A 12173-nucleotide genomic window follows, 5' to 3' on the forward strand; every position below is an offset into this window, starting at 1 on the left:
TCCAGATCTCTCTGCAGAGCCTCCCTACCCTCGAGCAGATCAACACTCCCACCCAACTCGATGTTGTCTGCAAATTTACTGAGGGTGCACTCGATCCCCTCGTCTAGGTCATCAATAAAGATGTTAAACAGGAATGGCCCCAAAACTGAGCCCTGGGGGACACCACTCGTGACCAGCCGCCAACTGGATTTAACTCCATTAACCACAACCCTTCGGTTACATGACAGCTATATTTCCAAAAAGGAGTTAAAACACCATAATCATAGATTTCTGTGAAATTTTATCCCTAAATTCTTAATTCGACTGCTGGTATGAAATATTGTTTGTTGTTATTACAATATAAATTTACACCAGGTGCCAGGAGTCATTCCCTATGCAGAGTAAACAGGCATCACTTCTCTTCGAAAGGCGTAAATATTTTATGAAGTTTGGTATCCATCTGATCAGAAAATGGAATATGGTTTTTTTGCACTTGAATCGTAATCACATATAGAATTTTGTGGTGTATCATTTTCATAACCGTTTTTTCATAATTAATATATCTGTATGTATCTGCTCATATCTATTTAAATATTTTCTTTGTGCAATTCAAAGGCTAAAGAAGGTTCAATGGCTAGGATGCATTGTGTCATACCATTTGATTAGAACTGAAATATTTGACTCCTTTTCAAGTCTTAATTTCATAGTATGCTCATTGTTTCTTTGGCAGTTGTGGCCTGTGCCTTGTGACTCACAGGAGCAAAGACAGGCAGAATTGAAAGTCTTTTTTTAAACCAATGTCTTGCAGCATGAGTCAGGCTTTAGATCTGGCCTTTGTCCTTCCTTTGGCTTTGCTCTTATCATTTGTCCTGCCCCATGGTTACAGCCTCTCAGAATAGCATATTCCTGATTTTAGTGCAATTTGTTCCTGATGAATGCCAGGGAATATTATACGAGATGCTAACTTGTCATTCTTCAGAAAGTATATTGAGTTGTAACAGGCACTTTAAAAAGCAAATTCCAAGTTTCCAACCTTCAGTGCCACCTCTCTGCAAGGTTAGATTGCTGAGGTGTAACCTTTTATTTCAAGGGTCATCTTGATTTTAGTAGCATCATCAATACAGTGTCCAATTATTTTATTCTCCAAAAATCAAAGAATTAAGGCATATTTTGCATCCTTCTGAATATGGACTTCAGTATCTAGAAAGAATTACACAACTATAAGGTAAAAAAAACAGAAAAATGAAAGATTAATAAATTCCTTTTCTCCCTAGCTCTTTTCTTCCATGAGGTATGTATGAATAATGTTTATCCTTCCCTTCATGCTTTCAGCCTTTCATTAAAAATAGCACCACCATCAGTTTGGTGGGATAATACTTCCTTTATAAAATATGATGCTTATAAGACAGTACAGTCTGATTTTATGTAAAGATCTGCTATTCATTCTCTACTGGGTATATCTCTGGTTGTCTTACAGAATATGGCATACTCATTGCCTGAAGTGGTATAAAGCAGCAAAGTTAAATGTTTACATACCTAGTGACTGTTTTTGCTATTGCTAGTGCCAAGCTTTCTGAAAATGGTTTAGTATCTTAAGACTTTGAGACTGGGAGATAAAAAAATAAATAATGCAACTACATGCATTTCTTCAGGAACTCAAGTTTGGATTATAAATTTACCTTCTAAATCATTTAGTGAGATTAATGAGCAGTAAGTGCTTGGCAGAATGAACATTAGATTGTTGTAGATTTGTCATAACCCATTAGGCGATGCTACAAAGCTGTACCAAAAAGTAGTTGTTGACCAGCTTGTATAGTTTTTATGTTCCGACACACCAGGTTATTTTTTTTATACTTTTACCCTTTTTGAAATAGGACCAATGAAAATCTTACAGGCCATTTCTTGTAGTACAATGGCTTTTACACTGTAGTTTCAGAAGTAGCAACCTGAAAGAGATGAAAGATAACGTGGAACCTTCTGTGTTGCCTTGCCGTAAAGTAAATTAAAAAGTAATCTTCAAGGAGAGAATGGTCACTGGATATAACAAAGTTATTTTTCTCTACAGCAGATTTCTCATTGGCAGGTTTCCTTGTGTTTCATGTTTTTTCTAGATTGTGCTTTTGGGCACAACTGTAAGCAGATAGTATCCTACAAAACCACAGCAAATCAGTCATCCCTGTCTAACCTGTGCTTTAGAGGACAATAATTTGATTCTGGCTTCTACCTAATATTGGTTGTCTATATCAAAGATCTATTCAAGACTTCTCTTGGAAGTCGATATAACAAGCACCAAGTTCCTGCATAGCCAAAGGTAAAACTCAGCTGCTGAGAGCTTGCTTGCTTTCTTCTCCTGCATTTTTGAGATTAATAGTTCCACATTTGGATGGACTTCGAAAGCAAGTTGTCATTTAATTGTAGCAATGCTTCCGTAAGTACATCAATCCATTTTTATGGCAAGTTCAGGAAGGGTCATTGAGTGATATGCTCCAAGGATATGCTTTTGTTAAAAATACAGGAAACTTCACTTGTAACATACTTTAAATAGTTTGGGTTCATTGAAGGTACAGTAGGTTTTAGCAAGTCATCCTAGAGCTCCTTAGAACAGAATGAATGTTGATTAGTTTGGAGTAAATACTTCAGAAAAGACTGCACGCATCTCTGATGTTTCTAATAACATGGAGTTCGGGAGTTTTAAGTCTACCTCAGACCAGGAGACTGTCAACTGTGTCCTTCACAGGGAGAGGAAAAAGTACATAAATACTGGAAACAGTGCTATTTTCCTAATGACATCATCTTCATCTGCTAAATTAGACTTCATTCGGGTGGTCATCTGAGCTAGATGATGTGATACCTAAAAGGTAGTTTTCTTGACAACTGAAGAAAAAAATAATTTAGCCTATAGAGAATAATTTTCTGTAATCTAATTTTACATCTAATATGAAAAAATTGGCCTAGTAATAGATAGATAATATAGATAACAGAGAACTGCACTCTCACTGAAAACAGTAAGCTGTCTTGTGTAATCAGATTGTAGAACAAAATTCCATTCCATTGGAAAGCAGAAATGTCTGCACAGGAAAATAATGCAAACATCTTTGTGTGGCTCTGTGGTGCTGAATAGTGCTTCCCAGCACAATATGTCGTCATCCTGCTGCTGCTGCAATTTAGATTCATATTTTTTTAAGCTGTAGAACAGATTTATTCTAGATTTATTTCTATCTTTCATCATTTAATGCATTTTTTCAGATTTTGATGTATGCAATAGATTTAGCAATGCACTGACAGAAAAAGGGAGAAAATTGACTAAAATCTGGCTATGCCAGGGAGCTGAGAGGGTTAAAGAAATACTGTCAAATTACTAAAACCAAAATATAGGTTATGTAAACTAAACAGCTTGGCTATTGCTATTTTTTACTTGGGTACTGTTTTCCTTTAGAGATGTTCCAGACTGGCAAGGTGAATGGATTCTACACCCAAACATTTGCTGTACTAAGTACAAAGTACACTAATGATAGGTTTAAAATTAGATAATAACAGGATTGTGCTACTATTCAAGATGAAATACAAAAAGAAAGAAAAATGGTATGCCTTATATGGTAAAAAGTAAGTAGGGTGTTCTTTCAGTTTGAGCTGTACAAGATGTGATTAGTAACATAGATAAGTACTACCTTGTTCAAACCTTTCCAGTTTGAGAGGAGTGATTCAGGTGCTCACAGATATATATATATATATATATGTCTGCATGCATATGTAAAGAATCAAAAACTGTTCCCACTAGACTCAGTGGAACTTTACTACTGTGACCAGTGGGAACATTGACAAGGTTGTTTGTAAGAACATAGTGTAAAGGAGTCACAGAAGTGGTTTGCCTTTGATTTACTCACTGCGTATTACTTGAAATATAGAAATCTGTGTGTTCTCCCCATTTCTGTTTTTAGCATTGTTACCCTTTAATAACATTTCCAAAATGCTTTGAGATCCTGTACATTTCCTATAAGCACATGGTGCAGTCTAATTTTGTCTGCTTTGCATTGTACTCCAGATGGCATTGATATATTTTTGGCATATACATCTTTGTAGCTCCTCTGGGGACAAAAAATAGGAATGATAAGCATATTCCTCGAAATGAAGATAGCTTTTCAAGATGAAGTTTGCATGTTATGCTCAAAGCAGGAAAGTGACTAAGAAAGCATATCATATATCATGGAAGGTAATATCTCACACTTACATTTTATTTTAAAGAGCTTTTCCTATTTGAATGAGATGGTAGCTGACTGAACAACAATTCAGTTTTATGAGTATTCACAGAGCCAGTCTGCTTGAGAGAACTAATGCACTCTATTCTTTGTACTCTTGCTTGATGGCAAAATTGTTGGGTTTTTTTTCCTGCAGTAATATAGCTGTCATTAACTGGGATTAGATAAAGAATTGTTGTGTTTATTTGGGTTTTTTTATTTCATCTGGGATAAATCCAGTGAGAGTTGGCTGATTATGTGGCCTCTGCCTTCTGCATACTAGCTTTAACCAGAAGAGAGATATGTAAAGTTGCCAAAGAAAATAATACAACAATAAACAATTCCCTTTATGTACATGAACTACAAGAACTATATTCTTTATGAGAGTACCTGTTCATTCTAAGTGAACGGCATCATATTTGTGGGTTTTGGATCGATGGGTGTGATTCTTTGGTGTATCTGAAAGAAGCTTATGTGGTAATATCCGGATAGAAGATGGCTTTTAAGCTCTAATACATCACGGATCAGAGGAACATCTGCACTGCCTGCCTGCTTCTATTATTTGTTTTGTCTGGATGTGATACTCTTAGTCTGTTTTGTGAGGCTGAGTTTTGTATTTGAATTAATTCTGTTTAATGCTAACAAATGGACTAGATTATACTGAACTATCTTTTGGTAACAACATGTAAAGGTGAACTTTGCATTATCCTGTGTCCATTTGCTTCCAAAGAGAAGTTCTGTCAAAGAAAGAACTCTGAAGCTGTCTCTTCATGTTGATACTGAATTAGCAGAAACGAGGGTAAATATATGACTGTCTTCACTATTGGTGGATGTAGTGACTGAAGACTGGACTTACGTGCAGTTCTCCTGAAGCTGAAGATAAATAGTCATGATTCCCAGCAAGATTTTAGTCTACCACAACACTTCTGGGGGCACACATACAGAAACTTATAAAAGTACTACAAGGCGTAAAAAATCTCTTGGAGAATTGTTCCAAAATGGGTATCGTGTCAAAGCTGGACATAATATCCCTGAAAAGGAAGAACAACATACTTTTCGAAACTCCTTGGTGTCTTGTTATAGGGTCGGCTCATACTGGGGTAAGGTCTCTCTAAACTTTTTCTTCAGAACTGTTGTTTGTGACTCTGTCTCTGGTGCTAGTGTTATTCTCTTTTAAAAAGATATTATAATTATTTTTTCAACTTCAAAATAGTGCTACAGTATTTCAGTTACTTTATAGGAAAAATTTCCCCCCCAACTCACATGCTGTAATGTGCTCATATCACATTCAGTGTTCACCTAGAGTCAAGTAATCCAGTCTTTATTGAAGGATGGAATGTAATATTCTGCAATGGTGGAGTTATTAAGAAATTGTTTTTAAACTGCTGTTATTATTTTAACAGGTGTAAAAGTAAGTTAAAGGCATGTGCAGCAGAGAGATTTATTAACAAGTCTTTGATACAGCATTGTTTGAAAGCAATTAGTGTACAACTTATGTAGATTCTGAACTTGATGCAGTTTTACTGTCCTGGTTCATAGGGTATTGATTTTTTCATGCTGTGGACTGTTTTCCCTGCTTGTACACTTGCATAACAGAAGCAGGGAAAGGTATTAAAATATTTTGGCAGTGTTGCTTCCAAAAATGGCAGAGTCTTTTCTGCCCATATTATTTATTCTTGTCTCATTGTTTGAGCTTTCATTTTCAAACCTATCTACAGGGAGTGGAATCTCAGGTTACCCTGCTGCAGTGTGTGAAGGCGTTCAGGATAGGATTATTTCTGCATCCTAACAATTACCCCTCCATAATGTGAGTCTCAGAAAAGGTTCTGATTTCCTAAATATGGATTCTGGTTTGTTCAGTCTTCAGTAAACCATGTGGTCTTAATGAAATATAGGGTAGAAATAGCCATTGATAGGTTTGATGAAGATACCATTCTGCTGAATGGGTGAATGGTTTGTCAAGAATAGAAATGCTATATAGAATCTCTGTATATTGAATCCTTGTTACCAGTATTTTGGATATGCTATTGTCAACGAGCAAGAAAAAAACAACATAGGGCGATAAGAAAGGGATTATGTATCTCACTGATGAGAAATAGTGTAATACTTGATGCTGTTCTAGTAGATTGACCTCTCATGTTGAATGAAGAAATACCCCAATTCCTGCTTCTATTTTTAAGAATCTCATTAAAGACAAATAAGTGTAGTTGTCGTGATTTCCTCCTCTTTCCCTTTATAGATTTAAAATAGTAAATTTTCTTTTTGTGTGGGTTTGTAACCTACGGGTAATCCTGACTGCTGCTGAATACTAATCCAGTGGAAAGCATCAGTTCAGCAGAGAAACTGCAAAACTGTCTGATAGACAGGAAAATACCATATTTCAGCACCTTTAAGACTGTAAAGTCAAATAAAGATTAAAATAATGTTGTTTGTTTTGCTATAAACTGTATAGAGAAAATAATTTTCTACTCTAATTGCACTGCTACTGGCATGTAGTGTACTGGTCATGTTTATATCACTATTCTGGTCTAAAGCATCCATTTTACTGGGTCCTTAGTAAAGAGTGAGAAAGCGATAGCTGGCGAGTATTTGCACCTCACCTCACAGAACCAAACAAGTATGTAGTGAAATGAATAAAAATACTTTTGTTGTATTCTAGATCTAGCCCTGTATTTCAACATAGTATATTGTTTCTTGTTGCACATATAATTGATTTCTGTAATATTTAACACTGATTTCAGTTTTTTGGACAGTATTTAGCCTCTCTTAGTGACCCTTCAAAATTGGCCTGAAAGATGAGGATGCGTCAAATTTTCATGTATAAATTCAGCATATAGAATTTCAGGAAGAAGGCATTTGATCTTTGGGAGTCAGGTGTAGTTCTTGGGGTTTTTTTGTTGTGTGGGGTTTTTTTCGTTTGTTTTCAGATTCCAGGGTGAACACTCAGAATCTGAAATAAAATTACACCACACGTGTTATCCAGGAAATTACCTAGTAAAAATAGAACATATTACACACATATTTTACATTTTCAGTGTACTTTGAAAATGGTCCATTAGCTGTACAGGCAATGCAGGTAGCTAAATAAATACTTTCACAGGAAGAAAATAATCCTGTGGTATACTTGGAGGTTCATTTGAGTCATCATACTTAGAACTTAAATTATTGTACTAATAATTTGAGAGGTAGAAACTATTGACTAATATTCTTTGTCTCATATTGCTAAAGGAATCTTGTTTGATAATCATAAAAGTTTTTTCTGGTCTAGAAATCTCTGAATCTTTTAGTTTTGTCCTGGGTATTGCAGCTGAAATAAACTCCAGCTCAGAAGCATACTTTAGTCATCCATTTAGAATCAGAAGACTGACAAACTGAAGAGGCCCTTCATTTTATCTGTATATTTTTCCTGTGATTAGAGAGTTTTTCCAGGTAAATTAAATCTTTTAAATATTTATTTTTTGTATAAATGGTAATATAGAATGTTTCATAATATAGATGGTAAAATAGAAGATTTCCTATTCCAGTCAGATCCCATAAGAAAATTCCAATATAAAACCTCTTGCCAAGAAAAAGTTGAGTGACATGATGGAGACAAAACAGCAAGTACTTCCTGAGCAGTTTGCAATTAATTTTAGCAGGCAGGATCCTGTGAAGTGTGCAAAATTAGAATAGACTTTACTGTAATACATAAGAAACTTACTCTATCTCATCTATTGATTATATCATTTAAATGTAAAAGTTTTGTAGTTATATTAAAAGAAATTATTCTTCCCCACATGTATAAAATACATTCCCAAATATTGCTAAGGAAAGAGAGATGTACACAGCTTTGGGAAAGTGGGAATTTTTGCTAGTGCTCCTATTACAGAATTTTGCTTACTATTGATGCATAAACAAATACCAAAAATTTCTACTCTTGGTGAGTTGGTGGACCTGAAAGAGATAACAACTTGGTAGTGAGTCAAATTTGATTTGAAAACAGTGAGAGGGCATAGCATGGGGCATTGTGTTACTGGTTACATATGATTAGTTTTCAGAGACAGGCTGTCTTTTACATCACTTTGTCAATAGTTACTCTTGAGTTAGACCCAACAGTCTCATTGCAACAAGGTTATTGCTGTGAGGATTACTGTGCTGTCAGTTTATGGATGCATGTATGATTGCAAGCACACTTCTGCATGTCATTAATACCAGCACCAGAATGAAGTGCTTTGCGGACTTTTCCTCTGGGAATTATTCAGCTGATTCATCATCTCTTTGCTAAGTTCAAGGTAATACAAATAATCATACATTTAGGGGGAAAATCATTTCATGTGAGTTTTATGCTTACAGTTTATTCTCGGCAGCAGCTTTTTGTAGTCTGTTCGAAGAACAAGGCTGAAATCTCTGCATTAGCTGCAGTCTTTCAAAATGAATATAACTTACTAGAGGGTCAAGCAGTCAATGCTATTAATTGTTGTAGAGTGCCAAACAGATTCATTCAAAGGCAGCACCTCTTACCTCTTTCACAGTCAAACTTTAGAAATAAGTATTCAAGAATGGGAATTCCACTTCTCCCGTGTTTGAGTTCAGCTTGTATTAGTGGATGTTGCCAATAGACCACACAAAGTCTCCAGGGTATAACCTACTGGGAACGTGTGTTCACTGGTGCATTGTACAGTGTAATTTGTCTCTACTATGTGGAGTTGTTCTGGCTGATTGACTCTTTATGTTAATAGTGTTAGGGGAAGTAAACACTGCAGGCATAGTGGGTTTCACTTGCAGACACTGAACTGACTGATGCTTCTATGCTCAGTCCCCGAGAGTAGGATACTGTGAGTACCTGGAAACAAGGTTACTCAAACCTACCAGCTGCAGCCCTGATGTTGTCCCAGTCCTTTTATGTGTTTTGTTCCGAACTTTTCAGAGTTCTTTTTTTACACTATTTTGGAATACCCATCTCTTGGCAGTCAGGTGAAGTTACTGGTGACTGGAAAAAGTAGAAAGGAGGACACTGGGAACTACCAACCTGTCAGCCTCCCCTCTGTGCCTGGGAGGATCATGGAACAGATCCTCCTAGACGCTATGCTAAGGCACATGGAGGACAGGGAGGTGATTTGATACAGCCAGCATGGCTTCACCAAGGGCAAGTCCTGCCTGAGTAACCTAGTGGCCTTCTATGATGGAGTGACCACATCAGTGGACAATGGAAGAGCTACGGATGTTGTCTATCTGGAGTTCTGTAAGTCCTTTGACACGGTCCACCACACCATCCTTCTCTCTAAATTGGAAAGAGATGGATTTGATGGACGGACTGTTTAGTGGATGAGGAATTGGTTGGATGGTTGCTTCCAGAGGGTAGTGGTCAACGGCTCAATGTCCAGATGGAGATCAGTGACAAGTGGTGTCCTTCAGGGGTCCCTATTGGGACCAGTACTGCTTAATATCTTCATCAGTGACATAAGCAGTAAGATTGAGTGCACCCTTAACAAGTTCGAAGATAACACCAAGCGGAGCGGTGCGATTGACATGCCTGAGGGATGGGATGCCATCCAGAGGGATGTGGACAAGCTGAAGAAGTGGGCCTGTGTGAACCTCATGAGGTTCAACAAGGCCAAGTGCAAGGTCCTGCACCTGAGTTCAGTCAAGACCTGTATCAATACAGGCTGGGGGATGAAGGGGTTGAGAGCAGCCCTGCAGAGAAGGACTTGGGGTTACTGGTGGGTGAAAAGCTGGACATGAGCTGGCAATGGGCACTTGCAGCCCAGAAGGTCAACCATATTCTGGGCTGCATCAAGAGAGGCATGGTCAGCAGGTTGAGGGAGGTGATTCTCTGCCTTTGAACCCAAGCTGCAGTACTGTGTTCATCTCTGGAGCCCTCAGCACAGGAAAGACTTGGACCTGTTGGAGCAGTTCTGGAGGAGGGTCAAAAAAATGATCAGAGGGATGGAACACCTATGAAGAAAAGGCTGAAAGAGTTGGGGCTGTTCAGCCTGTAGAAGAAGAGGCTCTGGGGAGACTTTATTTAGCCTTTCAGTACTTAAAGGGGACTTATAAAAAAGATGGGGACAAACCTTTTAGCAGGGCCTATTGTGAAAGGACAAGAGGCAATGCTTTTAAACTAAAAGAGGGTAGATTTAGACTAGATACAAGGAAGACATTTTTTACAATGCGTGTGGTGAAACACTGGAACAGGTTGCCAAGGGAGGTGGTAGATGCCCCATCCCTGGAAACATTCAAGGTCAGGTTGGATGGGGCTCTGAACAACCTGATATAGTTGAAGATGTCCATGCTTATTGCAGGGGGGGTTGGAATAGATGACCATTAAAGATCACTTCAAAACTATTCTATGATTCTATGAAAATCATATAAAATTACCTGTATAGGAATCTAATAACAGATCTGTTTGGGTCTTGAAAAGTGTAGAATACTGGAAAGAATTCATTTGCCATCATGATAAGGAAAACTGTGATTTTAATTTCATACTTGTTCTTCATAGTTGAACCACACAAAGTAGGTAATACACTGAGGTTTCTGAATATCAAAATTTGATCCTTTCTGTGTAATAATTCATTTAGCTATAAAATGCAGCCCCACAAGTAATGTCCTAGGCAAGATACAGTGATTACAAGGTGATTGTAACCTTTTACAACTACAAGCCAGTACTATTTATAGTTCAAGCAAACTCTCCACTTTTTTTTTTTTTTTTTTTTTTTTTTTTTTTAATCTCTGAAGGGAGTTCTTTAAAATAGTAGGCTGTAGCAAATGCAGAACTTAATCCATAATGATTTTCTTCTTTCACAAAAGATACATTGAAGCCATAGTCTTTTTGTTCCATCATTTGATGTCTCAGCAACTAAAATAATCTTAAGCATTGTAAGAGTTTGGAGATAGAGGTTTTATTGCTAACTTTGATGTTTTTCAGGCTTCTTTTTGAAACATTGCAATGGTAACTTGGCCATCTCATTAACTTCAAATGCAATGCAAAGCACTTGAAAAGTGGCCACCAGCCATTTTTCAAAAAGTTCCTACGAAATAGAGTGAGGAAGATAGCTGAATGGAACAGAGCTGAGAAAGTTGAGGGTTGCTAGTAAAGGTCCTCTCCATCTCGGTCCAGTTACATCTCTTTGGATAGGAGTAGCAACTGTGGAAACTACTGTAAGTGGAGCAGAGGGACATGTCTCCCACAGTTTCAGCGCTGTGATCCAAAATGATCATCCTCTAATTGCAAATGGATCTGAAGTTTATAGTTATTAAGCATCATTTTATTGCTTTTTGTCTAGATCCCCAAATCAAGTTGTGATTAATCTTCAGAGTTCCCCACAGTCAGTAATTAAAAAGAACCTTTATATCCATGTAATATACAGGAGTGATTTTCTACTTTGTTAAGGCTACTTATGAGACTTGGCAAGAGTAGAAATTTTATTTAACAACTTTCCAAGAATACTTCAGAAATAAAGTCTTGATTTAAACATCTCACCACATACATCTTTGCTCTTGAGGGGAACCTCTTGACTCCACTGAGATGATGTAAGTTGTGACCAGGTTTACATGTTTGCCAGGACCAGTCTTTCTTAAGTTTCTAGAAACACAGAGTGGTTTATAGCACTGGAATTGGGTAAAAATAAATGTCAATAAAGAAGATATATGAGAACAAGCTGCCCTGGACCTAACTGTAACATTCACAATACCATGTTACACAACTTTTATGTAACTCCTGGCTATACTATCTAATAAAAGTTATCCTCAAAGACTTATTTTAATTTTATAAGCTGTGCATGTATATAATACACAATGTACTTTTATTCATATGCCAAAGATCTGCAGCCAAATTATTTACTATCAGCATAAATCACTTTTAATAATTTAAGCCTTTAATCTCCTACCGTATTTTCTCTTCCACATGCTCTGTGTGTGTGTGTGTCTTGCTGGCTTTGTAGTTGTCTGGCAATTGCTATTCAAGCAACCTGATTTCAACAC

General features: G+C 37.0%; 1 protein-coding gene across 19 annotated transcripts in view; it reads left to right on the forward strand.

The window, feature by feature from the left end:
• KCNMA1 (potassium calcium-activated channel subfamily M alpha 1) overlaps positions 1–12173 on the forward strand; it is a 514017-nt gene that overhangs the window by 322354 nt on the left and 179490 nt on the right. The window lies entirely within an intron of this gene.

This window comes from Strix uralensis, chromosome 7, assembly GCF_047716275.1.
Source record: "Strix uralensis isolate ZFMK-TIS-50842 chromosome 7, bStrUra1, whole genome shotgun sequence".
NCBI classification, from domain to species: Eukaryota; Metazoa; Chordata; class Aves; order Strigiformes; family Strigidae; genus Strix; species Strix uralensis.